The sequence below is a fragment of the Carassius carassius genome, chromosome 12, assembly GCF_963082965.1.
Source record: "Carassius carassius chromosome 12, fCarCar2.1, whole genome shotgun sequence".
NCBI lineage: Eukaryota > Metazoa > Chordata > Actinopteri > Cypriniformes > Cyprinidae > Carassius > Carassius carassius.
Window position 1 is genome coordinate 15,636,963 of NC_081766.1, and position 13,768 is coordinate 15,650,730.

Sequence of the window (13,768 nt, forward strand, 5' to 3'; positions counted from 1 at the left end):
TCATGTCGTCATGTCACTCCGCAAGTAGTCCAATAATTTGTCACGATTGAAGTTCAAAGTGTACGCGCACTGTTCTGAATATGCACACACCCAACCATCTACTCAGGTGAACAGCTTCAGTTGACTGACGAAGTGATTCATGTAAGCAAATCCAAAATATTGTCTTTCATTTTTATATGCAGGTCTAGTAAAATTTAACCAATCAATTGATCACTTTTGTCATGATTCCATAACATTAATGTTAAACGATTCTGGGCTAACTTAGCAAAGTAACGACATGTTGGTTATTGCTTACTTCTAGCTAGAAAGTTTAGCAGCTACTACAAGGCTCGAAATTGCCAACATTTTTGTCGCATGTGCTCCTGAAATGTAATCTTTGCGACCTAAAAATATATTTGGGAGTAACGTTATATGCGCGGAGCATATCTGTCCACTAATGACTCGTCCGATTTGCAAACTAATGACTCCTTTGAACCGATTCACTTTAATGAATGCTTAAATCTGATCTGGGTCGAGTTTTCCGATAACAATGTATCTTAGCTCTGAAGAGCGCTCTCAACGTGCAAGGTTATAAACGCTCGCCGCAATTCCACGCGCTTTTCCCAAAAACTTTACTTGACATGAACACGTTCTACGTGCTACTTAAGAGTCGCTGTCCATTCGCAAAATTCGTGCTGAAATATAACCTATGGAATCGTATTCTGAACGTTCAACCTAATAATCGTCTTCTGTTGTGAATTAGCAATCATAGAAGTCTATAATAAAGCACTGACAAAATTTTTAATAGATGTAAAGGACACCATAGTAATAAGGAAAAACAAAACATCTGGGAGGACAAGAAATGCCCAATAAATGGCTAGTTTTGTGCACGTCAGCAGCAAGTTATTGACAGATTTTTTGGATTTCATCCCTATTTTGCCCAGTCTTTGAAGCATATTTCCCACATTACTCCTTTTATGATTTTTTTTTGTTCAATCATTTAATTTAGATGTGTATTTAATTTTTTCTTCCCTTTTTTAATTATTTAATGTATAAACTCATTTAAACAAAAAACAAGTACAATATTTTTTTATTAATTTATTATTATACTATATAAATTATATCACTGTGTGCGTGGGGGGTAAGTGCACCGTATAGTTTCCTGCTTTTTTGTCCTTTGTCGATCACACCGATGCTTGGGGAGGGGAGGTATCCAAAGCACATCAACTTGACACTGGTGTTCCTCAGGGATCAGTTCTTGGACCCCTCCTCTTCTTAGTATACACAACATCACTGGGTCCCATCATACAGGCCCATGGATTCTCCTACCATTGCTATGCTGATGACACACAGCTCTATCTTCCATTTCAACCAGATAATCCAGTGGTAGCTGCATGAATCTCAGGCTACCTGGCATAGATGAAAGAATATCACTTACAGCTCAACCTGGGAAAAACTGAGCTTCTTGTCTTCCCTGCCACTCCAACTCTACAGCATGATTTCTCCATCCAGCTAGGCTCTTCTACAATTTCCCCATCAACTTCTGTCAGAAATCTTGGTGCAACCTTTGATGACCAGCTGACCTTCAAAGACCACATTGCAAAGACTGCTTGATCTTGCAGGTTTGCATTGCACAACATCAGAAAGATCAGGCCCTTTCTAACGGAGCATGCTGCACAACTTCTTGTCCAGGCCCTTGTCATTTCTAGACTGGACTGCTGCAATGCTCTTCTGGCTGGACTTCCATCAAGCACAATCAAACTTCTGCAAATGATTTAGAATGCAGCAGCATGACTGGTCTTCAACGCACCCAAAAGAGCCCATGTTACACCTCTCTTTATCTCCTTGCACTGGCTACCAGTTGCGGCTTGCATCAAGTTCAAGAAATTGATGCTTGCATATAGAACAGCGACAGGCTCAGCACCCGCCTAGTTCCACTCACTATTACGAATCTACATCCCCTCCAGAAGTTTGAGATCCGTTACCATCACAGAGAGGCTCAAAATCACTTTCCAGAACATTCTCGTTCACCATTCCTGGTTGGTGGAATTATCTTTCCATCCCTATCTGGATATGGAATCCCTGACAATTTTCAAGCAACAGCTGAAAACTCATCTCTTTCGAAACTACTTGGCTTCATCGTAAAAAAAAAAAAAAAAAACTTTCGCTTTATTTATTCATTCACTTTTTCTAGCTTGTAATAATTTGAACAATGTCTAAAATTTGGTATTACAAGCACTTCCTGTGTCTGTTTGCCTCTTTAAGAAGAATTTCTTTATGTATCCCCCAATTGTAAGTTGCTTTGGATAAAAGTGTCTGATGGAAAAACACAGGCACAAATGCCTTTGTGTGACAACTATTCTTTTGAGTCTTCTTATATCACCAAAACCTTGATAGCAACAATCCAAAATGAATCCGAGTTAGTGTGTAGATTGTTTTGTCTGGTTTTTCAGCATATTGATTGGCTCTGCAGAAAGCACTGACATAATAAGGAATGGATGATGGGAAATGGTGATAGAAGAAACCCCATGAGGAGCAGAGGACAGGCATGTTCTGAGGTAATTGTCTGTGTGAGGGCACAGCAGTGAATGAGATACTATTGCTTACAAAGAAGCCTTTATATGTTTATTTTGATAACACTTTTACAATAAGGTCCAATTAGCTAGGCCTAATGTTAGTTTGTGTTAACGGGCATGGTTAACAAATGGAACCTTATTGTAAAGTGTATTTTCTTTTTTTTAGCGAATTAGCTTGGGAACAGAGTCAGTCAAAGCAGGGTTAAAGGTTAAAATGCACCAATAGATGTAATCAGTTACAATGCAAATAGTTTTACATCACGCTGTCTGCGACTGAGGCAATAGTTCAGTAATTTTACCCTGAATAAGCACACTTTTAGTGACTTTTTCTCCATGATTACCACAGTTGTGGCAAGCTGTGATGTGACGTCTAACTTGTTTTGACAGATGGCCTGTCTGGTGTGGGGACCTGTGTCTTGGGGGCTTTGGGGATAGATGAGGTTCTGGTCTGTAGCAAAGAAGGGAGAAGAAAGAAAAAGACAGAAATCCAGCCTAGCCCAGCTGGGTCTGTGATTCTGCTTAAATGTTTCCACATCTTTGACACCCCGAGCCACCACTCGAAATGGAGCTAGTTTAGTGTGCAGTCACAAGATATCTTTATAATGAGCTTATGTCCGTGCAATTTCATTTTCTCATTAATTTGCATATTTCAATGTTTACATTCTTAATGCTCGATTCATTGGTGCATGTTGTTTCAAATATACTTTAACTCTAGTGGATAAAATAAAGCCCTGTCCAATACTTAGTATCTAGTTTTATTTGAAAATATGTCCAATTATGAAAGTAAACTGGGTTTTGAATGGCATTTCATGTTGACTTAAGGATTCCTGTAAGCTCTTAGTGTAGCAGTGTAGATACTGTATGTGTACTTTATGCTCTCCATAGACAGATGGCCCTGAGAAATGGGTTATACATCACTAGGATCACTCTGATATGTCTTCAGGCCTTCCTTCTTTTTTTAGATCTCAAATCTGGATTGAACCTTTAATGAAGCCAGGAGAATCATGGATATCATCATACAAAAGAACAGTCAGTCTTACTGTGTTAACAATCTTTGTTCTGCATGTGAATTATTAATTAAAAGGTGTGTACACAATTTACACCAATTATATTTCTAACCAAAGTCTGGGTGGCTACAACATTAAGAACTAGTTAAAAAGTTTGGCTGCTTGGTTTTTATTTCTGTTGGTCACGTAGCCTCGCCCAGAACAGACGCTCCTCATTGTATATTAATCACCAGAGCCCATGGATTGCTGTAAATGTAATGAAACTGCTGTCTTTGCTGCTTAATCCCATTCAAACTTTACAGTTGGAACATTTGGATTGAGAGTTCCATGAACCATGTGACCATACTGCGGCGAGATGTCACAAATCTGTTTTTCATCGGCTTTGTAATAATCAAGAATGGATGAGAAAACACTGATCTTGGAAGTTTAGAATCCATCTGGTGAAACATTATTGAAATACAAGGTATGTTTTCGGCTGCAGTGCATTGCGAAAAAGTGCGTGCAAACAGAGACACCGGTTCTGAATGGCTGTGTTTTGTGATTGACGTGGCAGCATCAGGGCATCTTTTTGGACATGTTTTGCGTCTTGAATGTTTGTGTGTTCTGACACGATGCTAGTGTGCTTTGTGTTAGTACAGACTGCAGACTTTGGTCAACACACACCGCGTTTGTGAGTGGGGTCAGAACCTCCTGAATGGAACTGGAGCTCTTTAACATGCACCGCACCTCTCCTTTGACCTTCATTATCTTGCATAACCAGATAGCACTGCAACTCAAATGTATTGGTGGAATGCTGATCAACCAAATTAAAATAAATTGGCACCAGCAGTCAAACAAAAATGAAAACATTCAATGCTTCAAAAAAAAAAAAAAACCTTAAAGGGGTCATCAGATGCAAAATTCACTTTTGTTGTAGTTTAAAAAATAAATGTGATCCAGCTTTGTCTATAGAATAAGCAAGTAAAAGCGCTTTTTTTTATGAATCTTTGCAAATCACCTTTCCTTATATATGCTAGTTAGCAAGTTTTGCGGCTGAAGTTTACAGTCTCTTCATCCCCCCCAGAGAAGAGAGGGGCGGGGTCAGCAGAGCTTATTAGCATTTAAAGCAACATGGACTAGAATAGCGTTCTGAAAACAGCGGATTGACAGGGTAAAAAGGGTGCTTTTTACACTACCATTGATCAATTTAAAACAAAGTATGTTATAGACTTTTCATTTAGACCCTAAAGAATCATACCCACTTGTGGATAATGGGCATCCGATGACCCCTTTAAGCACCATGTAGGCCTATTATGTGAACTCCAGTCCACACTTGTGATAACTTAATATTATGATATATATAAATATATAAGTTTTTTTTTTTTTTCAGTAATAATTACATATTTTAATAACATCCTAACTTGATTATATTCTGTTATTGAAAAAACTAAAAACTTCCATTCTGAGCATATCCTAAAGGGGCATATAAGATATTTTGACTGAATCCATTATATTGAAATGAGTAACTGGGGCTTCATGCTTGCTGGCTTTCTGACTGGCATTATCTACACAGCTTCGACTTTCTAGGCTGCAATTATTATTAAGACACGTCTGTTTTGGAGCTGTGCAGTATTCAAAAGTTGCTGATATCCCACAGGACAGTCAAATGCAATGGAGGCAGAGCAAAGAGGGGGAAAGACAAGGGGTGAAAGGATACTATGGTTACTGGAAAGCTTTCTGTGATTTAAAAAAAAGGCAGCTTCTGGAAACTCTCATACTTAACCTGATTGAGGAAGCAAATATATTGCTCTTTGAAGCTGGCATTAAATAAATGTTTACCTTATCTGTTTTCTAGAGTAAATGCTTGTTATTGTCATCATTTTGTCCTCTCAAACCCATCCAATAAGCAGCCGATGAATGAAACAAAGTGCAGACACATTTGTGTCTTTTCTGACAATCTGTCAAAATGTATGTAGTTGTTATCCATTGCTCAGATGTATGTATTTAAGATGTACTTTAAAGTCACATGAAATCAAAGGGGTTTTTTTCTGCTGAATTTCATTGGTAGATATGGTCTTTGTAATACTTATTTAAAACAATATTTTGCTTATCTTTTGTAACGATGTAAGGATAAACAAGTAGCTGTTATATGAGTGAAACTTTATTTTATCTGACTTTATTTATCTTTCTTTTCACCATCCAATCAAATTGTGAATTATTCAGTCAAGTCCTGCTGTTTTTTCCACATCAGGTATCAGAAGTAATATGACTTGAAAATACCAATTCACACTGACACGTTGATCTGAAATGGACTAAAAGCACAACCTCCCCTGCAGTGGTCGCAAAAGGTTTTTAGATACTTAAGACAATTTAAAAATGTCTATGTATTTGTATTAAAACAAAGCATTGAAATATGGCACAAGCACACTTTTTGATCAAAAAATTTAACACAAGATAAAGGTTTTTTTAGGTGTCAAAATAAGAAACAATTAAGATTTTGTTCAAAATGACACACTTTCTAGCTGCAAAATTTTTTTGAACACATTTATTAATATTCATGTTTCTTGGTGGTAATTCTGCTGAGATTGAACTTGAAGGAAATTGATTTCACACATCTGAAAAGTGACACTAATTGGTTAAGACTAATTTAAAAGTTTTATTATTATTTTTTTTTTTTTGTAGATGACAGGAATGATATTTTGTAAACTACCATTCAAAAGTATGGGGTCAGCATGTTTTTTGTTTGTAAACCAAGGATGCATTTCTATTTTCTTTTTCTTTCTTTTTTCATCAAAGAATCCTAAAAAAAAAAAAAAAATTTCAGCATTGATAATAATAAGAAATGTTTTTTGACAACCAAAATAATACTAATATTTGCAACACAAAATTATATCACTTAAAAAAAAACTTATTCTGCTGAATAATTTTGCCATTCTTCTTTGGTAATTGACCAAACCCTTAATTGCATGTCTTCTAAGTAGATAGTAATTGCTGAATTTGTAAAGTTGTTGATTGATGTTCACCAAGGATCTAGGTTCACCAAGTAAACTAGTTTAGTTCCAACTGATGCGTAATTCTCTCCAGGAATCAGGAGCTGCAGGGACTGCATCAAGGCCAGGCTGCCTCCTCCTGTTGCCACACATGACCCTTGCACAATCTCCCTGGGGCTCTGACCATCAAGGCATGTCTGTCCCTTTCCCTCACTCTCACTGTTGCTACAGGGAAGCTTGACATGCAAAGCCATTTGTCCAAATATACATGTGCACAAACCACTCGATCAGTAAGCGGTGGGTACCCAATTTCACACCTGGAGGTCTCAGGGGTACCTTGTTTGGTTTCTGTCATGTGAGCACTGTGAGCACTAGGACCACATGACCTACCGATCACAGAGTGAGATGGGATGAGCTACTACTCTACTGTGGGGCTTCAGCTCTTTTCGTTCCTTACAAACACAGATGTGTGAGAATATGGACCTTAAACATGATGATGTGAGAATTTCTGTGATTATCGCAGATGCCTGATGTTATGCTCTGTAATGAAAAATCATTTTCCACCAAATTTAGCTACTCAGTTTGAGTCAAATTATGATTCCCATTACAGTTGCTGGTCACCCATGACAAGGTTTAAATATAGTGTCTTAAATGACTCCCTAACAAGCGTCATTTGCACAGATGCTGTGTATGACAATTCTGTTTCAATCATGTGGCGGCTTCTCCTCGTGTTCTCTATTTAGCTAGAGATGACGAGGTTTCATTTTGAAATGCCATGGCAATTAGAGCTGAGCTAATGAATTGTGTGGTCCCCTGTGCCCAGTTGTGATTTGACATATTTTCTCCGGTGCACTGACCGTGAGTTGCTGCTCTATGGACCACACTGTAGTACTCCAGCATGACAGGCTTGTGACACACACATATTTTTTTATAGTATACAGTGGCCGAACAAAGTGTTTGGATGTATATGTATATGGATGTGAATGTATATAATTACAATAGAAACAATACATAAAATGGCATCTGCAAATGAATGATGCTAGACTTTTCTTATTCATTTTTGCATTAATTTTTACTCATCTGAGTGGGATTTTTAGTATATATTATTATTTTACATTTTTTATATAATGTGAAACTTCATCAGACTGAAATCTTTTGTTTGAAACGTGAATTTGTACTATATTAATGTTTTTAAAAGAAGAACCACTTGGTTTGATATTTGTTATGTCATGCAAATACTATAGTGTAATATAGTATTGTGAAACACACCAATTTGAAAAACTAATTGATTGCATAGTCGATATAAAAAACTGGATGACGAGTAATTTCTTACTGCTAAATTCTGAAAAAACAGAGGTGTTAATTATAGGACCTAAAAACTCTGCTTGTAATAACCTAGAACACTGTCTAAGACTTGATGGTTGCTCTGTCAATTCTTCATCATCAGTTAGGAACCTAGGTGTGCTACTTGATCGCAATCTTTCCTTAGAAACCCACGTTTCTAGCATTTGTAAAACTGCATTTTTCCATCTAAAAAATATATCTAAATTACGGCCTATGCTCTCAATGTCAAATGCAGAAATGTTAATCCATGCATTTATGACCTCAAGGTTAGATTATTGTAATGCTTTATTGGGTGGTTGTTCTGCACGCTTAGTAAACAAACTACAGCTAGTCCAAAATGCAGCAGCAAGAGTTCTTACAAGAACCAGGAAGTATGACCATATTAGCCCGGTCCTGTCAACACTGCACTGGCTCCCTATCAAGCATTGCATAGATTTTAAAATATTGCTTATTACTTATAAAGCCCTGAATGGTTTAGCACCTCAGTATTTGAATGAGCTCCTTTTACATTATAATCCTCTACGTCCGCTACGTTCTCAAAACTCAGGCAATTTGATAATACCTAGAATATCAAAATCAACTGCGGGCGGCAGATCCTTTTCCTATTTGGTGCCCAAACTCTGGAATAACCTACCTAACATTGTTCGGGAGGCAGACACACTCTTGCAGTTTAAATCTAGATTAAAGACCCATCTCTTTAACCTGGCATACACATAACATACTAATATGCTTTTATTATCCAAATCCGTTAAAGGATTTTTAGGCTGCATTAATTAGGTAAACCGGAACCGGAAACACTTCCCATAACACCCTATGTACTTGCTACATCATTAGAAGAATGGCATCTACGCTAATATTTGTCTGTTTCTCTCTTGTTCCGAGGTCACCGTGGCCACCAGATCCAGTCTGTGTCCAGATCAGAGGGTCACTGCAGTCACCCGGATCCAGTACGTATCCAGACCAGATGGTGGATCAGCACCTAGAAAGGACCTCTACATCCCTGAAAGACAGCGGAGACCAGGACAACTAGTTTAGTAACGATACCGTTGACTTGATTGCAAACACTATTTAACTGAACAGAGATGACATAACTGAATCCAATGATGAACTGCCTTTAACTCTCATTTTTGCATTATTGACACTGTTTTCCTAATGAATGTTGTTCAGTTGCTTTGACACAATGTAAGAATGTTCTCAACTGGAATGTCTGACAAAGAGCTACAGATGTTGTACTGATGTGACTTCAAGCTATTTTATGAATAAGTATATTATAGGCCATTTTTATGATACTTTCATGGTGCTTTTTTGTAATTTTGTAGCTAGTTCTCATTTACTTGTATTATATGCACTTGCACCTATAGGGTATATATGTATCTGCACTTCTGGTTAAAAGCTAGCAGTATTTCAGTATTTATACTGCATAATGATAAAGTGTAATTCAATCTAATTTAAAAGGCAAAAAAGTAAAATGTCCAAGGGTCGTTTAGTATTCCATCATTCCTATGCTGCATTTAGTTTAGTTCATTTTTTTGTGGAGGAACTGTTTGGACAGAGGGAACAGGGACAGAAAGCATCAGATAATTTTAGGGGGTGGAAGCACTAAAAATGTGGGTGGGTCCTCACCCGGAACGATTTTAATGGAGCATGTTGGCGTTATAACAACATAGTGTAACTGTAATTCAGTGCTGCAACAGAGTACATGATGCTTTTAGAAGCAACAGATGGACAAATGATGCACATTCACTTAAATACCAGCTTGTTTAGTAACAGTATGTGAGCACACAGCCAGACCTACCTGAGCAACAGATATGCTAAGATGCAGTGAGTGAATCTGCAGCAGGTATGACTAGTTCGAAAAACAAAAAAATTATTAGAGAAGTCACAGAGTTTTCGCGACAAGAGGGATACAGCTTATGGCACCTCTCGTTCATTCCTACAGTATGGTGTCTGTACATGGCGATTGAATGTGGCGCACAACTCTGACTGAAATGCAGTGACATCAAGGCTGTAATTGTGTGATTTGTTATCAAGGTTATACAAGTTACCATTACACTTTCTCCAATAGTAAGTAATACAGACCCTCTAGTCTAAACTCCTAGTAAGAAATTCCGTCTATGCCTATAGTAAAACCTTCATTCAGGTGTGTTTCATTTGGGTTGGAGCTAAACTCTGCAGGACACCGGCCCTCCAGGACTGAAGTGCTGCACATTTTTATTTATTGATTTTTGTAAATACATTTCTACTTTATTTAGCAAAGGTCATTCTGAATATGGAGTCATTAATCCTATGATACTGTTACAGCTCCATGATTGGCCGTTTGATTTGTATGAGATGTGTTACTTCTTTTGTTCACAGTGGAGCTGTTTAACTCAGAAGCATCCAGAGGCCAATGGCCCAGTTTCTGCTTGACAACTCACTGTATAAGAATCTCTTCCAGGGTCTGTCACAATGGGTTGCTGTCTCACTAGAAGCTCATGCACAAAACCTGAGAAATGATGGTGTGTTGCTGAGCAACTACGGGCTGTCATTCATGTCACAGTAGAAGTGTCTACAGAACGTTGCCATATTTGATAGTAATGCAGCATTTATTCTGTGTGAAACACTATTGTGGCAGCAGGTTAACCTGGAATAGTCACTGAAACTGCATCTGCGCATTCATGTTTGCCTACAAAAAAAAAAAAAAGTCAATGCCTTCAACCCAGGGGTGTCCAAACTCGGTCCTGGAGGGCCCGTGTCCTGCAGAGTTTAGCTCCATCCCTAATTAGACACACCTGAACCAGCTAATCAAGCTATTACTAGGCATACTAGAAACTTCCAGTCGGGTGTGTTGAGGCAAGTTGGAGCTAAACTCTGCAGGACATCAGCCCTCCAGGACCGAGTTTGGACACTTTCCGTTTTTGCTGAATGGTGAATAACAATAAGATCCAAGTAATGTGATTTTCAGCAGAGCATCACATGCCACAGAGGACCACATGCAACAGCCTTTTATGTTTCCACATGGCTTGTTTCAATGATCTCTCTTGTTTTTGTTGTACATGTCATGACCGAAAAGATCACGTACTAGAGGTTTATACATGCCATAATGGTTTTGTGTGTCTGTCAAAGCTCTGAAGGGGAGAGCGAGTGTGGCTGGATGAAGTCTGTCTGATAATGCTGATGTATGGAAGCAGGAGAGCCACAATAAATTCACATAGCTGAGCATCTCTGGCATGATTTTCTAGTGCTGTGTAATGACAGCCTATGATGCTGGATAACATTTGCTCTGAATGTCACACAGCTGACATTCGAAGAGGAACAAATGCTAAATGCACACCTTCTTAATGAAATAATCCTGGACTGAGACCTCCATTTTCATGGAGGATGCTCACTAGAATCTAAATGCACACATATTTAATTTATGGGCCGAAACAGTAGTTTGGGATTGTGTGATGGCTGTCTAACTGTCTGATTGCGGATGACATTAAAATTGAATCTTTAAATGGCTGCTGTGAGCATATGAAGGGCTGTGGAGCTGGGTACAGCCTTTTCACAAAGAGCCTGTTCAGATCAATAACAGAAGACAGCTGTAATTATATTAAGGTAGCACAGGGAGGCCACAAACGCTTCTTAATAGCTAACACAGACAACCTCTGATATTCATTCATTCAGAAAGAAGGACCAGCCTAAGCTTAGACCAGCAGCTCAAACCCACACCTGAGGTGTAGGTGATAGCTGTCTGGGTGTCAGTGGGGCCTGAAATGCACCTGCTAAAACATTGCCCACAAGTCACAACAGGCTGCTTACCCCTGCCATGTCTGATGATGACAGATGGCATCATTTCTGAAGCTTGTCCAGGTGCCATACAGGCAGAACTTGAAGAGCCTGGCTGTATTTATGCTGAGAGAGCTAGTGATAATTTTATTTGTATTCATAGCTCTCTTTCCCTCTTACTCTCTCTAGCCTCCTAATTAATGTTTGACTCAGACTCACCCACCTGTATTGTGTCTGTATTTTAAAGTATGTACTATTTTAGAGAAGTGTGTGTGTGTGTGTATATATATATATATACAGAGCATAGCATAAATGAGTACAGTCCCTCTAAAACTTTACAAATTCAGCAATTATTCTCTACTTAGAAGACATGTAAGGGTTCTTTGAAGGTATAATGTTTCAACAAGTCCGTTTGATCAATTACCAAAGAAGAATGCCAAAATTAATCAGCAAAATAATATATATATTTTTTTTAATCAAAGTGATATAATTTTGTGTTGCAAATATTAGTACAGACTCCTGAAAATATCTACATTAAAAATAATAATAGTAAATAAACAAGTGTATAGGTTTAAAGCTATTTTTGATCAACAGGTGTGTATCTTGATCTGAGACTTTTAAAGACAAGTAATTTCATGGCAATTAAAAGTGTTATTTAGCCCACTGAATCATACTCGACTTAATGCTGGCAGCAGTGGAACCACTTGGGAGAGAACTGCCAGGTGTCTTATTTCTTAGCATAAAAGAGTGTCCTCTTACAAGAGGAATACCAAATTATTGTTTAAAGTGTTAAATTATGGCAGAAGTAGCCCTGCCATTCAAAAACAACAGACTTGTGACAAGGCTCCTGAAATAATCAGGTCTTAACTTTAAGATTTTATTTAAGTGATGAGTGTATTTTTGCTAGAAAAAGAGCAGGAGAAACACTGTAAAGGTGTCAGAGTCATAGCAAAAGCTATGAAAAAAGTGACACTATATCACAGAGTATGATGCAGCCTGCAGAAGTGACATGCATGGTTGTTTATCCAAACCAGAACTAAAGAAAGTAGCCAAAGCACAATAAACTCATTTAACCTCTTCCAAGGACCATATTTACAAAATAGAGACTTCTGAAAATCAATACTCTGGTCTCAAGAGACCAAGTCGATCATTTCAGATCCAAAAGCATCCAAAATGTTCTGGTCTTGCTAGAGGAGGTGTACAGTGAGAAGTGCTTGGTACCCACATGAATGAGTGCTGCAGGTGTGAGGGAGTTGGGGTTTTATCAATGCTGGCATGAATTCACACACCACTGTGTGATTTAATACAAAAACTTGTATGAGAGATGCTAGCCTCCCATCATTCCCTGCATTATTGGGCATTTTTTCAGCATGACAATGAAGATATACATTCTCACAAGGTGAAAATCCTTCAGTGGACATGTATTTCACCCAGTCTTAATGCTCTTAAGCAGCTGTGGGGGATTCTGTAGAGACGAGCTGAGCAAAACTCCACCATTAAAGACCAGAGCATTTAAGGAGGTCGTCCAGGAGTTAAACAGAACAGATGTGGAAATTTGTCAGGAACTTGAACACTCAGTGCCAAGAAGAGTAAGAAAAGTTTACTTTAAGTTCTGGAAGACATACTAAATGCTAGAATATTATACATTTTCTGATTTAAATCTCGGGTGTACTCATTTCTGCAATCCTTCATTTAAACAAAATTGGCTAATTTACTTATCTTACAGAAAATATTGGCATATATTTTGTTGTTTTTATTAAGTATATAATAAATACTTTTAAATGTTGCCATTTTCCATTGAATTATATTAGTGATCATTAAGAAATTATATATTTTAGATTTATTCATCTGATTGGTTGAACTGTACAGGAATGGCATGCCTGGAAACAAAGCTGTTGTGATGCCAAACCGTGTCATGGAATAAGAAAGCCATCTTGTTTACAACTATAACAATGATCAGAATCAAATTAACCCTCGGTGTTCAAAAGAATATTAAGTTCAAAGACTCTTGGCGACTGAAGACGACATTCTGGAATGATTTATTGGTAGCATGCCGGTCTGTTATAGGGACAATGACTTTACATTTTTACGCTCCTAAACATGACTCTGAACAAAACAAACTGCTTTTCATTTTTACATCACA

At 37.9% G+C, this 13,768-nt stretch overlaps 1 long non-coding RNA gene across 1 annotated transcript; it reads left to right on the plus strand.

Moving 5' to 3' along the window:
• The first annotated feature begins 1,180 nt into the window (after positions 1 to 1,180).
• Positions 1,181 to 3,298, plus strand: LOC132154907 (uncharacterized). Its single transcript, XR_009437207.1, has 2 exons — positions 1,181 to 2,537; positions 2,943 to 3,298. It is a non-coding gene; the product is annotated as an uncharacterized LOC132154907 (long non-coding RNA).
• Positions 3,299 to 13,768: the final 10,470 nt, after the last annotated feature.